Source organism: Canis lupus, chromosome 12 (genome assembly GCF_003254725.2).
Source record: "Canis lupus dingo isolate Sandy chromosome 12, ASM325472v2, whole genome shotgun sequence".
Taxonomy (NCBI): Eukaryota; Metazoa; Chordata; class Mammalia; order Carnivora; family Canidae; genus Canis; species Canis lupus.
The window spans coordinates 54000653-54020179 of record NC_064254.1 but is presented as its reverse complement, the minus strand read 5'-3'; the positions used below and the strand labels follow the sequence as shown (position 1 = coordinate 54020179).

The following is a 19527-nucleotide window of genomic DNA, read 5'->3' as shown; positions in this document are numbered from 1 at the left end:
AAAAATATATTTAGGCATTGGGTGCTACTATTTATTTCTTTCACAATAGAATATGTTCTTAAAGAAGGTCAAACTTCAGAACACTTCATGTTTCCCAGAATAGATACGTTATTCCCACCTGTTAAGGATGGAAGGTCATCATATAATTATTTGTTGTTATTGTGTACATCAATGTGGATATTCATATTTCACATCAGTATTGCCCTTCCTAAAGTAGGAGGAAAGTAGTCTACCGTGATTGATAGGATTGTGGGTTGGAAATGCACCAAAGTAAAATCAAGGGTTGGTTTGGGAGAGACATGTAATAGTATGTTAACTGATGAAAGCTATCAAGGTGTGGGCAAAACCACACTAGACACCAGTTTGTATTAGTTATGTGGGTTTAGTTCTTTGCTGGAGTACAATAGAGGCAGAAAATTTAGTATTTTTGTCTTAGTCAACTTGAGATCGTTTGAACTTTTGGGAGTCTTAGCAAAGAGTAAGATTAGTAGATACAAAGAACTGGGGAAAAATAATTTATGCTCAAAGAGAGAAGCAACACATAAAATACTAATGATAACATTCACCATTTACTGACTATCTTCTCTGTGCCAGGCACCAATGGGCACATTACATGCTTCTATAATCTGAACCATGAAATAGCAATTAGCTCTATTTTACAGATGAGAAGAAGAAATTTAAAGATGCTAAATAACTGACTGTATGATAGAGTTGATGATTGAGTTAGGTCTTTCTGATTCTAAATAATTTGTTCCTTTGATGATAAAAAGTTAGAGTATTACAGACACCTGCCCAGGCTGAAAACAGCAGCAGCATAGATCTCTATCCACTCACTATCATGACTGTATCTCCTGGGAATACTGCAACAATATTAACTTATAACATCTTTCCATTAGTTTCACATATATTTGTTAAATCATGAGTCTCAATTTTAGGTTTACAAAATAAGGGAAATTGAATGCTACCAATTCACTTACCTGCAGGATGACATTGTACAGAAACAGATAATAATGCCTCAGGATCCCAGAAGACGTAAACACTCCTGTGATCATCAACTGTAGCAGACTCAAAGTGTCCTTTGAGACACTTTGTCCAAAAACCTTCCCTCAGTAAGAGAATCCTGACATTTCAGCTAGAGAGACAGCCACACAGAATTTACTCCTCTACAACTGGTAGGGCTATGCTCAGTCAATGGGATGTGGTTAACATAATGAGTTCAATTTCTATATTATGCTCATTTAAGAAGGAGACTAGTCCTATTCAGTTTCTGTTTCTCACTAGGTAGAAGGCCATTATGGTGAGCCATCTCAGACCACATAGACCTAGGCAATATTTTAGCAATGCTAGTAGAACATCAGTATCTTGTTCTGTGGAAAATGGGAGTTGGCATTAAGCAAAAGACAGGTATATTGGGTATTGTGAAAAAAATTCAAAAGTGTGCAGAGTTAACAGTTGACCATGAAAATGAATTTCTAAAAGGATGGAGATATCCAGAGCTGAGTGTGTAAAGAAATTATGAAGAAAAATTATTGGAATGACACAAGCATCACACAGAATATTTGGTAGATTTAGAAGGATGTATGAATCAAATGTAAAATCCTAATGGCATTGACACAAAATGGTTAATACCAGAAATGTGGAAGGGCAAAAAATTATTTGGCTAAGAATGTAAGCATCTCTTAGAAGTAGGAGCTTTTGCTATAGGCTAAACGTATAATAATATCAAAATGGCAGTTAAGAACTTATAACATAACCATTCCATCTACCAATATTCTCAGATACATACTGTTGAAAATAACTGTCTTTCCTTGATGAGAAAGAAGGTCAAATTGTAATAATATCAAGCCAGGAGAATTTTGCTGAGGATATGATTTAAGAGCAAAAGATAAGAAAGAAAGAAATTTAAGAAAAATTAAGAAAGAAAGAAGAAGAAAGAAAGGAAAGAAGAAAGAAAGAAAGAAGAAAGAAAGAAAGAAAGAAAGAAAGAAAGAAAGAAAGAAAGAAAGAGAAAGAAAGAAAGAAAGAAAGAAAGAAAGAAAGAAAGAAAGAAAGAAAGAAAGAAAGAAAGAAAATGAGGTGAAATGTGGAATGTTAGAATAATGGAAATATGCTCTGGTTGGATAAAAGCAAATGGCAATTACTTTTAGAAAAAGATAATGCTAAATAAAGTTCAGGATGAGAATTTATAGAAGACTAAAAGATTGTTATTTGAAGATGTGCACTAAAATCCTCAGATTAAGGACATCAGTCATTTCTTCTTATAATTATGTCTTCCAAATTCATATACTGAAGCCCTAACTCCCAATGTAATGGAATTTGGAGAGCGGCACTTTGGAAGAGAATAGGTTTAACGAGTTCTTGGGTTTGGACTCTCATGATGGGATTATTACCCTTCTAAGAGGATGCACCTGGGAGTTCCCTCACAACCACCACCACCAAGTAAGGACAAAGCAAGAAGGTGGCCACCTATAAGCCAAGAAATGAGCCCTCAGAGACATGTCATGCAGGCACCTTGATCTTGGACTTCTAGCTTCCAGATATGAGAAAAATAAACTTCTCTTGTTTAAACCAATCAGCCTATGACATTTTGTCTCAGAATCCCCAGCAGATTGAGACATTTGTTGTATGGCTTTCCTATGCCATGTGACAAATGGCCACAAATCTAGCAGTGTAGAAACAACATGATTTTTTTTTTTTTTTTTTTTTAAATCTCAGTTTCAATGGGTCAAATGTTTTCAGGGGTTAACTGAGTCCTCTGCTCAGGGTCCTACCTGGCTGAAATTAAGGTGTTGCTCAAGGCTATAACCTTATCTGAGCTTTGGAGCACTTTTTCAAGGTCATCTAGGTTGTTGGCAGAATTCATTTCTGAACTTTCAGTTGTAGGACTGAGGTTTCCACTTTGTTGCTGGGGCCACTTCTCACAAGAAGAGAGGCTACCCTCAGGTGTTAGCCAGGCAGCCTCAACCAGCGTGGCAGCTTACTTCTTCCAAATCAACAGGAATCTCTCAAAATCGTATATAACACAATGTAATCCCAGTAGGAACTATCAATTAACTTGTCCTTATAATGCAACCTAATCAGGGAAGTGACTGTGCCATCTGACTCACATTCTCACCCACATTCAAGGAGAGAGGATTGATTATTCAGGGCTTATATACTGGGGGGCCAGGATTTTTAGGGTGATTTTAGAATTCGACCTACCACATCGATCAGGTGGGTCTCAGTACATTATGTTGCCAGAGATGAACCCCACAATCTCTGGCCCCATGCACTCTTTCTCAGTGTGATCTTCCCTTAGTAGAAGTGAAGTGTATTTTTCCTGGTTCTGAATCTAAGAACTCAGGGGCCCAGACAACAGCCTTGGCTAAGTCCCCAACTAGCAGCCAGTATCAAATGCCACCCATGTTAGTAAAGCCATTTTGGACCTTCCAGTTATCTCAGTACCCATCACTGCTATGCGTGAATGGGTAGGGGAAACCAAAGAGTGAGGGTCAACTCACAGAATTATTATTTTTTTAAATAATAGAAAGTTGATATTTTAAGCCAGCTGCTGATGTGGTTTTTGAGTGTTTTGATATGTGGCAGGAATAACAAAACATAGGCAAAAGTCGGTAAGACGAAGTTGGGAAGGGGGACAGATAGCCTCATTGGGTAAGAAAGTGAGAATAAATATATTTAAATAACCAGGGTGCCATATATTTTTATTGTGTAAAATGGGATTTTTATTGTGTATTTTTGAGGGAGGAGAGAAGCAGAATAAATACTCTGTCAGGATGACCAGCAATGAGATGACTTATGCTAAACAAAGGGGAAAAGACGCAATCAGTGAGGCTAGTTTAATTATCTTATGATTAAAAGGAAGTCGATAAACGGATTCATTTGAGCAAGTGGTAGTTTATACATACTGGAATAAAGAAGTATACTGGTGAAGAACATATGATTATTTCACAGGGATTTGAAGGCTCTTTAAATGCTGGTTAGAGTTAACCAGAATATTCTAAAACAGGAGCTATCACTAAAACACTGGCTGTTAAAGAGTTGGTAAATCTTTTGAGGCTGCTTAGGAAAGGTTATAACTAGAAACACAGAAAAACCTATTGCTTTTTTCCTGTACAACAGAGTACCTCAAAATGGACCCCAGAGGACCACTTATAGCAAAGCTTCAGCATGCTCCCTTTTCACTAATAGATAAGCACAGAGCTGAGCTTACTTTATGAAACTGTCTTTTTTTTTTAACTTATAGCTATTTTTAACTTGTGTAAAATAAAGTTATAAATGAGAGTTAAAAGCAATGTCCTTGATTTGACCACAATGAAAGTAAATCATGTGTATGAATTGATATGTGTGTTAAAGATTTCAGAGTTTATAAGTAGAGATGGAAACTAAGTAGTTTTTAGAGATTTAAAAGACATTTATGTTTATTATAAATGTTCTTGAATGATGCTTTATGCTGTTCTAAATCTTTCCCCTCTCAACTGACTTCACAAATTATCTGAAACTTCATTATTTTTAGAGTTTCAGACTATTTAATTATTAGAAGAATTATTGATTCAGTTGTTCAGTTGTTAACTGTCCACTGTGATTATATTTATCTGATCAAAGGATGCAAGTGAAAGTTACAGAGACCTAAAGTCTAAAGGATGGGGTTCTAGAATCAGATCTTTTACTATTAGTGTTCCCTTCTACCAGCATTTAAAACACAGACATCTACAGGCCCTATTGTAAGTAAGCTTAATGTTCAAATTGACAACACAAAAACAAAACTGAAGGTGTGGTATCAAAGGTCACTGACTTCCTCAATTTCAGTGAACTTTACAATCACTGCATTTCAGCGATGCCTGCCAAGGCCACTGTGAAACTTAACGTCAATGGGAAATGTTCCACTTTGAAATCTTAAATTTCACTGCCAATCCTCTGTCACCTCTTGTCTTTCCAGGATTTTCAATTTCATACACTCTCAACAATTGTACATTTATCTTATTAAAACCCCCAGTCCCTTGACTTGTCCTTCTTCACTCACTGTGTAAGCAGAACCTTATTTATTTTTTCCTATTGAACCAGGTTTCTTTTGATGCATTATCATAGACTCCTTCTCTCTACACTCATTTGCCTTTGCCAGGTCTCTAACCAGACCTTATCTTTATCATCTGCACAGAAATGCTTTACTTCTACAGTAGATTTTCTGGTAAAAAGAGGAAAACATGGCATGGCATTCTTACCATGTAAACTCTGTTCTCAATGTCCCTTCAATCTGGGCTATAAACATGAATGAGAAAACTTTTCACATAACTTTTTTTTTTTTCTAATTTCTTGATGGCTAATGAAAAATTTTACTTTCCTCCTTAAACCTCCTGATTATTATAGGCACTTGCTTAGGAATAATTTTTTTTCTTAAGAATAATTTTTTAAGGGATCCCTGGGTGGCACAGCGGTTTGGTGCCTGCCTTTGGCCCAGGGCACGATCCTGGAGACCCAGGATCGAATCCCACGTCGGGCTCCCGGTGCATGGAGCCTGCTTCTCTCTCTGCCTGTGTCTCAGCCTCTCTCCTCTCTCTGTGTGACCATCATAAATAAATAAAAATTATAAATAATAATAATAATAATAATAATAATTTTTTAAGCATTTTTTGAGGCTGATCCAAAATCATAGTGATACCTCCTTCTTTGGAGTGGCTCCTTCCATTTCCAGAGGTGAAACTTAAATGCCCTGAATCTTTATGAGGACCAGCAGTAGACACCTGCCTTCAGGTAGATCAAACCAATTCTGTCATCTGGGGACAGAATTTAATCTATTGTAGGTGTTTAAACTTACAAGTGAATACAAGTGACTAGATGAAGAAAATAAAGCACATAAAATTACAAGTGAATAAAAACTATATTCTTTTATGTGGACTAAGGAATAGAAAAAGCTGATTTACAATCAGCATATATGGAAAAACAGGGACATAGAAATTTAAAAAAAAAAGGTAACTTTGTGCTTGATATCTTTCCAGCTTTTGGTCCTGTGCTTGATGAACCTAGGTTGCACTTCTGTCAGTTGAATCCAGGCTTGTTTCCTTAGAAGTATTCTTTTTTATTTATCTCAGCTGACTTTGGTTTCTGCCATGCATAAAAAAAAGTGTTTTTTTTGTTTTTTTTTTTTGATCATTTATTTTACTTTTTCAGCTTTACTGAGACATGATTGACAAATACAATTGTAAGATATTTAAAGTGGACAACGTGATGATTTGATATATGTATATGTTGTAAAATAATTTCTCCCATCAAATAAACAAAGATACTTAAATAAAACACGTGACTCTTGAAAAAGACAACGTTTGAATATGTGCCAATCAGAGGCATTGACAAGTTCTCTTACAGATAGATATCTTTTCAATTTAGTGTTTTTATTTCTGTGAATAAATATCCAATGGTGGAATTATTGGATTGTATGGAATTTTTAACTTTTTTTGAGGAAGCTCCATGCTATTTCCAACAGTGCTTGCACACGGGTTCCCTTTTCTCCACATCCTTGACAACACTTGTTATTTCTTGTCTTGTTGTGCCCAAGATTATGTATCCGAGAAACCACCAAGGAGCTGACACGGAGGCAAACACAGGAGGGTTTATTTACAAGCTCCAGCTTGGGTCCAAGTGTACCCGACACAGCAGAGCAGGGACTTGGACCCCGAGGTGGGTTCCAGCTTAGTTTTATGGGCTGGTCTAGGGGACCCCAAGAAGGGGCAGGGGCGGAGGAGTTTCTCAAGTTCTGTTTACATTCTGATATGGGGCTTTCAAGGGCATTAAGCTCTGTTCTCATTCTAATATGGGGCTTTCTAGGGCATTAAGCTGTAAACTGTTTTTTTCCTGTAACTGAAGTAATGCAAATTTCAGCTCTTATTCACAGGGGCCTGAGATGGCTGTACTTGTGCTAACGCTGAACTTAAGGTGGAATGGCCTTAATTTTCTCGGCCTCCACAGTCTAAATTTTTAAAATATTTCTTGTCTTTTCAAATTAGCCATTCCAACTGGTACAAGGTAAATCTCATTATGGTTTTGATTTGCATTTCCCTGATGATTAGTGATGTTGAGCATCTATTTTTTCATGTGTCTATTGGCTATCTCTATGTATTCTTTGCCATAACATTTTTTCAGCTCCTCTGCCCATTTCTTAATCAAATTGTTTCTTTTGTTGGTGTTGAGTGGTAGAAAATTATCTATATATTTTGGATATTAATCCTTTATTGGATATATCATTTGCCAATATCTTCTCACATTGAAGATATTCTTCTTCATTTCATTGGTGGTTTCTTTCACTATGCAAAAGCTTTTAAATTTGGTGTACTTCCAGTAGTTTATTTTTGCTCTTGTTTCCCTTGCCTAAGGAGACATAGCCATAAATGTTTCTAAGGTTGGTATCAAAGAGATTACTACCTATGTTTTCTTCTAGGAGTTTTATGGTTTCAGGTTTCATATATAGGTCTTCAATTTATTTAGAGTTCATTTTCATGTATGATGTAAGAAAGTGATCCAATTTCACTCTTTTATGTGTAGCTGTCCAGTTTTCCCATAAACAATTATTATAGAGATTGTCTTTCTTCCACTGTATATTCTTGCTGCCTTTGTTGTAGATTAATTGACCTTATAAGTGTGGGTTTACTTCTGGGCTCTCTATGCTGTTCTATTGATCTACTTACCTAGTTTTTGTGCTCATAACATACTGTTTTGATTCCTACAGCTTTGTAGTGTATCTTAAAATCACTTCTTGGTTGTAGGTTTTTTCCTTTAAGCACTATGAATGTATCATGACACTCTCTTCTGCCTGCAAAGTTTCTGCTGAAAAATCAGCTGATAGTCTTATGGGTTTTCACTTGTATTTTCTTTTCTCCTGCTTTTCTTGTTGCTTTTAATATTACTCCTTTATCATTATTGTTTATCATTTTAATTATGTATCTTGGCGTGGACCTCCTTGAGTTCATTTTCTTAGTGGTTCTATGCACTCCCTAGACCTGGATGCCTGTTTCTTTCCTCAGATTAGGGAAGCTCTCACCTTCTGTTTTTCAGGGGTGTTTTCTCTCCAACCCACCCCCCACTCTGCCAAAGCTTTTCTGGAACTTTTATAATGTAAATGTTATTAAGCTTGATGATATTGCAGAGTTCCCTTAAGGTATTTTCATGTATTTTTTCTTCTTCTGCTTGCTATTCAGCTTGGTTGTTTTCCACTATCCTGTCTTCCTGATCACTGATCTGTTCTTCATCCTCTAACCTGCTATCGATTCCCTCTGGTATGTTTCAGATATTGTATTCTTCAGCTCTGATTCTTTTTTATATATTTTTATAACTCTGTTGAAATTCCCAATGAGTTCACTCACTCTTTCTCAAATGCAGTGAGTATCTTTATAACCATTAGTTTGAACTCTTTATATTATATATATATACATATATATATATTGCATATCTTCATTTCATTTAGCTCTTTCCCCATGGTTTTGTCTTATCTTTCATTTAGGATACATTCCTCTATCTACTTATTTTCTTCAACTCTGTGTTTGTCTCTATGTATTATGTAGGTCAGCTATATATCTTGGTCTTAAAAGTAGTAGCCTTGGGTAGGTGAGGTCCTATGGTGCCTTATAGTCCATCCCCCTGGTTACCAGAATCAAGTTCTCCAGGATTGTCTTCTATGTCAGCTTGCATGCACCCTTCTATTAGGGCTAGCCATAATTGCTGTGGTCACAATAGGTGGGTGGGGCTGGTCTTTAGTCCAGCTAGCTGCAATCACCTGCTTTGCCTACTATGGGCACACACGGGCATGGTTTTCTCCCCATGCTGCTGAGAGGCCAGGCTGCAGCTGCTGTTGTCTTCTTGATGGGTGGAACTCGCATTCAGGCTAGCTGCCTATTATCAGCCTCTGTCACAGTTGCAGGTGCACTGAGTGGCAGTGTTTCCTGCCTATGCAGCCAACAAATAAGCCTGGCTGCAGAAACTGTGAGTGTGCTGGTATGTGAGGTTACCTTCCCCCTCCCCAGGGCAGGAGTCACTTTAGAGTGGTACCAGTCCTGGCCAGGCTACCTGTCAGTTGTGATGGGGCAGGAGCTGCTTGAGAAGGATTCCTGCTGAGGCAGGCAGGTCCAGTCAGGTGGGTATGCCCAGGAACACCAGGGTGGTACTTGCAAGGTAGATGGAGAGTGTTAGAACTGGCTTTTGCAACCATTCAGCTATCCTGGCCGAGGAGAGGCAAGAAAATGGTGCCAACACTTTTGTTCCTGGAGAGAGCTCCTACAGATCCCTGCCCCTCCAGCACATGTCCTAAGCTTAGTCAATAAACCTCCTTCAGGGATACCCCAGGTACTTTCAAACTGCTGCTTTTGTGCTGTGTCTCTGACCAACTTATTTGGCATGCTGGCTCTTTAAGCTTGAAGATTCAGTTATCTATCACCCTCTAGTTCGGGAGTTAAGCTTGATTTTAAAACTCCCAGAGTTAAGCCCTGGTGCTTTTCCAAGCCAGATGTTATGGGGACTCATTTTTTTCAGTGAAAGTCCCCAAGGCTGCATGTGGGTGCCCAGTGTGGGCTTAATCCCTTTGCTCCTCTATGCTTGTGTTTTCTTTCAGTTTATGGTTAGTCACACTGGGAACTTGGCTCCCAATCATGTCTCTGCCCCTCCTACTTCTTTCAATGCAGCCTTTTCTCTAGGACTAGCTGTGAAAGATCTGTTCTGCCAATCTTCTGGTCATTTTCAGAGTTAGTTCTAATCAATATAGTTTTTGTCCCTGTGTGTCCTAGGGAAGAGGTAAATTCAGGATCCTTCCATTCCACCATCTTCCCCCATTTTGAATTTTCTTTTTTCCTTTCTTTTTTTTTTTTTCCTTTAAGATTTTATTTATTCATGAGAGGCACACAGAGGCAGAGGGAGAAGCAGGCTCCCTGCAGAGAGCCTGATGCAGGACTCCATGCCAGGACCCCGGGATTATGACCTGAGCCAAAGGCAGACTCTCAACCACTGAGCTACCCAGGAGCCCCTACAATTTTATTTTTCTATTTTAGTTTGTAAGTAACCTGTTATGGCTTTGAGATTCTCTTTTATGCTTAAGACACTCTCCCTTTTTAACATAATAGTAAAGGGATACTTTTTTTTTTCCTATTACTCATCTAGATTATCTCCCATTTATGTATATAAATAACATGATTGGGATATTTTAAATAAATGGTATGATTAAGGGATCCATTTTAACATTTCCAAACTATCCCAGTGCTTTTTTATTTTTATTTTTTTAAGAGAAAAAGAGAGTAAGAAGGGGAAGGGCAGAGGGAGAGAGAAAAAGAGAGAATCTTAAGTAGGTTTCGTGCCCAGCATGGAGCCCAACACAAGACCCAACATGGGGGTCTTCTCCTCCTGAGACATGGGTCAACATGACCCTGAGATCATGGCCTGAGTCAAAATCAAGAGTTGCAAAAAAAAAAAAAAAAAAAAATCAAGAGTTGAAAGCCTAACTGACTGAGCCACCCATGTGCTCCTATCCCAATCCCATTTTCAAATCGGATTGTCTTTTTCTCACTAATTTGAAATGCCATTGCTCCCAGAGATTAAATACTTTTATATTTTGTTTCTTGATCTTACTTTGTTCTCTTCTGATCCTCACTCAGTACCTCACTGTCTTGTTACAGAATTGTTGTGTACCTTGGTATCCAGTAGTGCAGACTCTATTTTTTTCTTATTTTCTTCAAAATTCTCTTGATGCTTACTGAGAATTTCATTAAAAATAAATATTGATAGTCCTTTGATTGGGACTGAATTATACTATATATTTCGAGATTATGCTCATTGGTATATAAATATTCTGAATATTTACATCATATAGTTTATTTTTACTTTCATTATTAGACAGAAATCATTTTTATTCCTAATAATATTCTCACTTAAAATTTATTGTGCAGGCTAAATTATGAGCATACTAGCACTTTATATATTTTTGTATCCTATTATTACATAATGGTATCTGTACCTTCTTTATGACAAGGTATTTACAGATTTTGTTATGCTATTTATCTCATAATTATTGTCTTTTATTTGGCAAGTTGTTTCCTCATTTACATGTACTATTGCTATGTTTAATTTAATCTCATCCATGATATTTTAAATGCATGTGCTTCCAGGGTGGTTTTATATTTGTTTTTTTGCCAAGAATCCAGTGATACTACTGGTCCTAAGATTTATTATTTTTATTTTTATGTTTTGTTTTGTTCTGTTTTGTTTGGAGAGAGCATTATTTTTACTTTAAGCATATCCTAAACTTAGATATCAGAAATTTTAAACTCTGATGTTATGAGATAAAATGAATTCCTAAGAAAGTCCCTCTCCTTCCTTCCCTTCCTGGTAATTACGCAGAGACATACATGAATACTTATTACTGTTTGGGGCTTAAAGACATATTTTGCCTTTTCTGCATTTCTACTGAAATAGTAATTCTTTCAGGGTGAAGCTTCACATATGAAGTCTCAATTCCAGCTGCCACATCATTGTGTATAAAGGCATCACTCCCTGAGTCCCTGTGGGAATTTCTTTCCAATCGCCAAATTGCTGAGACAAGCACCCTTTCACACTCCAAGGAACTATGAATTCTCAGTCCATTTTTTGACACATGGAGACTTCTCTTTCTTTTTGGTAAGCTCAGCTTCATGTTTTATGTTATTGTATCAAGAGGAATTTAGATTATCATGGTCTGTCATTGCTAGAATTCAAAGGGTTTTTTTTTTCTAACTTTTTAAGTTAAAAAATTCATAATACATAATACTTAATCATCGGAATGAATGGTGCTATCTAAACTTTTTTTTTCCTATCTTCAATCTAAATAACTCATTGCCTCCATTCAACTATAATAAACTCCCTGATTCTGAGGTACAATATTATTTATAACTGATTAAAAACTACATTTGCTAGTAGAGAAGTATTTGAAGTGACTTAATTTCTTTGGATTTTAATTAGAGCACTTTTCCAGCAACAACAAGAATTTAATAAATGGCATGGCAAAATCACAATTTACTTTTCAGTTTAGAGGTGTACCAAACAAAAACATAGATATTTCATTGTACTTCCAGACAAGCTACTCTCCATAGAATAGACATTTGCTCAGATATCTTTCAAAATCTGATGTCCACTGTTAAAAAATGCCAAATGATGTGCTTTCTTCAGCATTATTTCTACTCAGCAGGAATTTGTCACTCTTTACACTGTCAAATTTAAATGCAAAAGAATAGAAACTTTAATCAACTTCTTAATCCTTCAAAACTGCCCAAGGAGGAAAAAGAAGCCTTTTAAACTGGGATATAATAATTTTCACTCAATCCTGCAATAGGAATAGAACACAAATTAGACATAAAAAATCCCTTTCAACTTTTGAGCACAATTTTAAAGTAAAGTTTTATTCTGAATTTGAAATTTGCCAAGGTCTGTGGCTGAGTTTCAGATACCCACTTCCCTTCTTGGCAGTAGATAATTTGGAAATCAGAAGTCTGCACATTTGAGATATTTCCAGGCTTGGAGTGTCAAAAAGACAAGATGGCATATGGTGAAGTAAAAGGGATTTCTCACATTCAGGAACACATTTCAACTTCCAAAACATAAAAATAAATAAGTGCTTTTTCAAATTCATAAAAGAAATAATGAGAATTTTGCCCAAATATTATAGACATATCAATGTTAAGCAGCAAGATGTTTAAGTCTGTCACTTCCTGCAAGCTTTCCACTAAATGGATAAGTTCAAATTTCAGGACTGTCATATTAACTTTGGCATAAAAATGCTTCCTTCTTTGGCAAAGATGACAGTATTCCCCCTCAAAGAAAAATTATAGTCTAATTAAAGTATACAATTTGATGTTTTTATACCAACGTTTGCCTGGGAAGTTTCTTCAATACTCCACTTGCTAATTTTAAGTTCAATGGATCAGAGTACGGAGGGGGGAATTGATGTGGTGAACACAAGGTCTATGAAGATGGTTTGCTCTGTTGTCCATTTACCTGCTCAGTTCTTTATCCTGCCTTGTTATTTATGACAGAAGTTGGCATATTCTAGAGTCTTACTACAGTTCTTTTATTTATTGGTCTTGTGAGCATGTTGATATAAGTTAGCACTTCAAGTGTTATAGAAGAATAAGTACTTACAAATTAAATCAATCCATTTTGTTATTTTTCTGATAAACTATTAGCAGAAAAAATAAAAATACTAAAGAGTGAAACATTGATCATGCTTATAGATTTTTACTACTTATTACATTACCATGTATTATCAATTGTTTCATTAAAGTGATTACTTAATATATTTTAATTGAAGAATAACTTATTTAACAATAGCCCAATGATCAGTTGAGCTGATTTAAGGGGATTATGCGGAGAAATCCTGCAGCTTTAACAAAGTTTTGTGAAGTTGCCCATATGACTCTTTGTTCATTATTTAGATTTATACTAGGTATATCTTTGTGCGACAGCTTCTTTAGAATATGAATGCAAGGCTAAACACATTTGGAAAATGACATAAAGTTATCAAAGAAAGTCGCATATTGTAAAAAATTTTATAAAGCATTTTTCCAAACTGTCAGATTATAGAAAGCATTTGAACGTGGGTAGAGTAAGATTTTCTTCAACATTTATTTTAAGGTAATAAGAAATTAACTGTAAACTTTTTAAATGTCTTACTTTTCTAAACTATAAGATATAGAATTTGAATCTCAAAGTGACTCCTGATCCTAAGCCTACAAATTTGCGTGTGAGGGAGAAAAAGGGTGTGGAACAAATGTGTAGGTCTGGATAATAAAGCATTAGTTACTTAATACCTAGGCTTCACTTTTTTATCCACAAAAAAACATTTATTGTTGCTCTCACAAGTTAATTTATACATAGAACACACCCCTGAGCTTGCTAAGTGAAGTACAGTATCAAAGTACGGTACTTACTGATATAAGTGATAACTTCTTTTAGAATTGATATGGTACCTGTGTTAGATCATTTTCTTTATAGAAATTACCTCAAGTCCTCGGTTTCATCATTAAAAAAATTGTCTACCCTACATCTGTGATCATAATTTGGCCTCTCAACTAGAAAATCAAATCTACATTAATATGTGTAACATTAAGAGTTACCAAATACCCAATACTATTCTCCAAGCTTACTGTGTCCCTTCTATGATGATTTTTATGCCTAGCTTTTGTAAGTTTTCACAAGTAAGAGATCAAATACATAGTGTGCTTCACTTTTATATTCAGATTATATGTTTTTCTAATTTTTTTTAATTTTTTTTTCAGATTATATGTTATCAATAGCCCCTTCCTCACGTAAGCCCACTCTTCCCTGATGTATCTTAAAAAATGGACTGAGGCCTTTGAAAAGTTTCCCAACCCTGTGAATACTGAAGGTGTTTCAGTTTCAAGATAACTTAACATTATTTAAAATTCAGAGGTTTATACAATGAAAATGTATGAGGTCTCCTATGGAGTAAGGTATTAGTATTTCAGGAAAAAAAGAGATATATATGAGATAAAAATTTAAGTCCTTCTGAGAACAGCTTTGAGAGTATCTGTATCATGAATTGGCTTAATATTAATGTGAAATTGAGAGCAATTACCCAATGTAAAAGAACATAAACTACGTTAAATATGTAATGTTTAAAACTCAATAATTCTGTCTGATATTTTGCCCATTTCTTCTTAGAAATGTGAGAATAGTAATGCATCTCTAATGTATCTGCATGTATGCATGTCATTAAGTACTATTTGTAAACAACGTTTTTAATTTAACTTTATAGCTTTACAAAAATCAATCCATAAAAAATCGTTTATAATTTTTCTAACTCTTTTAGTAAAACAGACATCTTGTGATGATATCCTCATAGAGGAAGTGGCATTTGCTTATGTGATTATAACATTAGGATAACTCCTCAAAAATGGAATTTCTTTTTTTTTTTTTAAATGGAATTTCTGATTCAAAGATCATAGTTTTCAGACTCTCTCTAGATTTATTCTCTAGGTAATTTCACCCTCCTTATGGTTTTAAATACTATACATGGAAGACTCTCAACTGTGAAGCTCTAATCCAGGCATCTCTCCTCAACTCCAAAGTTAGAGGTCCAACTAAATATTGACTCCAAACATAAAAAGTATTTAAAACTTAAAATGTACAAAAAAGAAAAGAATCCTCTCGATTTAACAAAAATTGTCCTCCAGATTTTATCATCATTTTGATCTATGGCACCTCTGTTCTTCCAATTGCTGAACAAAATAAAAAACTTGAATCATTTTAGGATTCTCATATTCCCTGAAAATGTACATTCACTGTAGTAGCATATCCTATTGTGAAGTGTGTCCAAAACACACCTAATTCTTAATACTTGTGCTACTGCAATCATATTTTATTTATTTTTTATTTTTTTAAGATGCAATCATATTTTATTTTTTTTTATTTTTTTTTTTTAAATTTTTTTTTTTTTTTTTTTTAATGATAGTCACAGAGAGAGAGAGAGAGAGGCAGAGATACAGGCAGAGGAAGAAGCAGGCTCCATGCACCGGAAGCCCGATGTGGGATTCGATCCCGGGTCTCCAGGATTGCGCTCTGGGCCAAAGGCAGGCGCCAAACCACTGCGCCACCCAGGGATCCCTAAGATGCAATCATATTTTAGGCCAGTGTCATGTCTCACAAAGATTATTCTACCCTTCCCCTCTTGCATTTTCCACAAGAGAACCAGAAGCAAGTGATTAAAATTTAAGTTATGTCATGCCTGTCCTGTTCAAAGTATACTAATGACTATTCATTTCATTGAATAAAAGTCCTTACCATGTTTTTTTTATAGAATATTTTATTTATTTATTCATGGGAGACACACAGAGAGAGGCAGAGACATAGAGGGAGAAGCAGGCTCCCTGCAGGGAACCTGATGCGGGACTCAATCCCAGGACTCCAGGATCATGACCTGAGCCAAGAGCAGATGCTTAACTACTGAGCCACCCAGGTATCCCCTTACCATGGGGTCATCTTATAAAGCCCTAGTTGATCTGGCTATTTCACATCTCTGATCTTCCTCTCTCTTCCAGTCCACTCACTGCCACCCACATTAGCCTCCTTTTTTTACTTCAAACATGTCAAGCATGCTCCTTCCCTAAGTGCTTATTAAACATTATTTTATCTATCTGGATTGTTCTTCCCCATACAGCAATATGGCCCATCCTCTCCTATCTTTCAGGTCTTTGCTCAAGTGATACTCATCTGAGATGCCCTTACTAAACCACCATTTGCAACATGGCATTCACTACCCTAATATTCGACTTTGCTTTGTCCTGTTTCATTTTTATTTATAGCTCTTATTATCATCCAGACTATTAGGTTTTTTAATCTTTGGTTTTTGTTTCTTTTTCATCAATGCAAGGTCACTTGGAAAAGGCCAGGGTTTTGTCACTTTTGTTTCTACTATTTCACCACATTTGGGACATTTCTTGGTTGATAATAGGTGTTCTTTAAATATCAATTGAAGTAATTAACTAAGATTTTTGATGCATATTAGCAAATAGCTTTCTGCAAGTTTAAATCAGTTAACTCCATCACCAGGAATGTTTGAAGGTAACTTTTCAAATGGGCCTTAGCCAACATTTGGAAATGTAGCTCTGTGCTCCAACACACACATATATTCATTCTCATTCTCTTTCTCTCTACAAGACTAATATAAATAGTGTCAAGGAATGTAAGATTAGGGCATTTTCATTGCAAGTAGAGTAATCTGGATAAGCAGGGCCTTAGGTAATTAGAGAGCTTCTGAGGACTGAAAGAGGAGAAAAACAGGAAGGGCACGAAAACAAATGCAAAAGAGAAAGGTAGAGGGCATTGGTGTACAACAATAGAAATAGATTTGGGGAACCTATTTTCGCCAAGAACTGAGATGGACATTAGGTTTTCACATATGCCCAAATCACTAATTACAGTTTTGCACCTTTTCTGAGAATGTGCTCTGAGATCTAGCACACCAAAAGGAAACTTAGTTTTCACTATGTATATTTGGGAGCAGAGAAACCAGAAGACCACGAATAATACACAATGATTAAGTCTGGGTGGTGAGATAATGGATTATGGTTTTAAGTGAATTATCTCATTCAATTCTCATGAGAACTCCTTGAATTAGCTTCTATTATTAGTTCATAAGTATATTGCCCTAGGTCCCAAAGCTAGAGCCTAAACTTTTCAGCTCTAAATTATTCTAAATTCATAAAACATTTTAAAATTTTTTTCAGGATAAAAATATTCTCTCTCCTCTTCCCTTTTCTTTCTCTCCATCTCTTTCTGTCTCTACCTACCTATCCGTCCACATACATCACAACTGGGTGATCAATAATGAGACTGTACCATAAAATAACAATTATGATTAGCCTAATTCTGAGTGTGTGACTTCATTTAAATAAAATGTAATTTGTCTATAGTAGATATTGTGATTGATATCCATTTTTAATTCCCCCTATATGATTAACCTAAATTCATTTTGGTAGACTAAATTCACCATCTTTACCAGTGACTGGTTACCAGTTTGATAGGCTTTGAACTATTTGTGTCAATAAGAGGCCAGGGAAAAGATTTTCCAGGATTTTGGTAAAAATAAGCAAATAATTCTCATTCCTACCTGATGAAAACAAAGAAGAATCCTTTCACCTCTATGGCTGAAAACTAACCTTGGGTGAAACCAACACTTGTTTGGCAAAGCAAATATACAAGAAATAAAGATATTAAGATATTGAGAAAGATGAGAGAAAGAAATGGGAGAGACAGAGCACATGCTTAGAACTGATATTTAAAAATCACACACACACACAAAAAACAACATAGTGTTTGTTACTAAAGGTTAAACACAGTAAATGATAATCAGAATGATCTACTGGATTAGAGGGTAGCCTCTACTCCCACTTAGAAAGTTTAATAAAAAGGACATGGAAGCAACTTTCAATGAAAACAAAAACCATCATAAACTTCTGCCTTTCATGCTAGGTTTTAAACGAGAAGTGTTTCATTGATTACTGGGTTAAACTGGGATATTATTATTGGAAAGACATTATGATTGGAAAGTTACCTACTGCTCAATGCTTTAAAGACTCAATAAAACAATGTTGGTAGCAATTACTAAAATAAAATAAAATGAGATAAATATCTCATAACTGAGTTGTGACTACTCACCATCTTGTAGTATTTAAAATATAAATCATTATTCATCTTTCTATTGATTTATACTCTCAATTACTTATCAGTTGATTTCCATATGTCCAAAGTTACTACTGGTTGTCAACAAATTTACATTAAAGGATCACAATCTTAGTGATGCTATACTTCTGTAGTTATTGATCTCTCCCAATAAAATGGCATCTCCTTGATAAGAGAATTCTTTTTTAGCTCTTCATCCCTTAAATACATGTTACAGGGCCTAGCATATGTGACAAATTCAATAATATCTGCTGAATAAATGTATTAACAAATAAAGTTAGTGGGACACCAGTAAATTCTGTGAATGTCAAAAATATAGGATAACTTAAGTCATCATTTAAATTTTCATTTGAAGGGGTGCTTGGCTGGCTCAGTTGTTAGAGCATGCCCTCTTAATCTTGAAGTTGTAAATTCAAGCCCCATGTTGGGTGTAGAGATTACTTACAAAGAAAATCTTTTAAAAATAAATAAATTTTGGCTCCATATTATGTATTTTGTTATTATTAAATAAACTTCAAAAATATTATCTAAGGCCAACTTCCTAAATATAGTTAAAACAACATGGGGATGCCTGGGTGGCTCAGCGGTTGGGCGCCTGCCATTGGCTCAGGTCCTAATCCCAGGATCCAGGATCAGGTCCCACACTGGGGTCCCTGGGAGGAGCCTGCTCCTCCCTCTGCCTGTGTCTCTGCCTCTCTCTCTCTCTCTCAGTCTGTGTCTCTTATAAATAAATAAATCTTAAAAAAAAGAATTAAAACAACACAAGCGATTATAGAGTGCCAATTATATTCCTAAAGTTTATATTAAAAATAGCTCATAAAATATTATGTGAATGCATAAAAATATTACAGCAGATAAGATTGTCTAATTTTATGTTTTTAAAAATCGAGAAAAAGAAATCTTTGTCTAGTTAATCAAAGAAGTCAGCTGAGAAATGTATATGGAGAAGTAGACATCTATAAAGCAATATCTAAGCAGATATTAAGAAATCAGTCATTATTTACTTAAACAAACAACAAGTATTTGATAGCTCCCAGGACAGAAGGAAGGAAAGAATCAGGCCTATGGACTAGTAACTCTGGATATTAAATGCTGAAATGCATATATCATCTCTCTTAGACATTGCCATTGGATGATTCAACTGGAATTATCTCTATGTCTGTCTGCACTTGAGATTAACCTTTTTAGAAAAAGGAATCTGACTAGTCTACTTCTGAAATTAGGGGAAATGTAGTTCTGTATGTAGCTTATTGTGTATTTGGGGGTGAGGGGAGATAATTTCCCCAAAGGTCACAGATCAGATAAAAAACTAAAACAATGTCAGAA

The 19527-nt window shown here is 35.5% G+C and overlaps 2 long non-coding RNA genes across 5 annotated transcripts in view; one reads left to right on the top strand and one right to left on the bottom strand.

Annotated features, from left to right (window-relative positions):
• Positions 1-19527, bottom strand: part of LOC125752263 (uncharacterized) — a 142206-nt gene that overhangs the window by 115682 nt on the left and 6997 nt on the right. The gene's annotated exons all lie outside the window — the stretch shown is intronic.
• Positions 8736-19527, top strand: part of LOC112658582 (uncharacterized) — a 47755-nt gene continuing 36963 nt past the window's right edge. For 2 of the 4 annotated variants that reach the window (XR_003135809.3, XR_003135811.3), the window contains exons 1-2: positions 8736-9118; positions 11455-11643. This is a non-coding gene — a long non-coding RNA (uncharacterized LOC112658582). Of the gene's footprint in view, positions 9119-9854; positions 10029-11454; positions 11644-19527 lie in introns of all 4 variants that reach the window. The other 2 variants (XR_007401310.1, XR_003135810.3) reach the window with 2 other exon arrangements.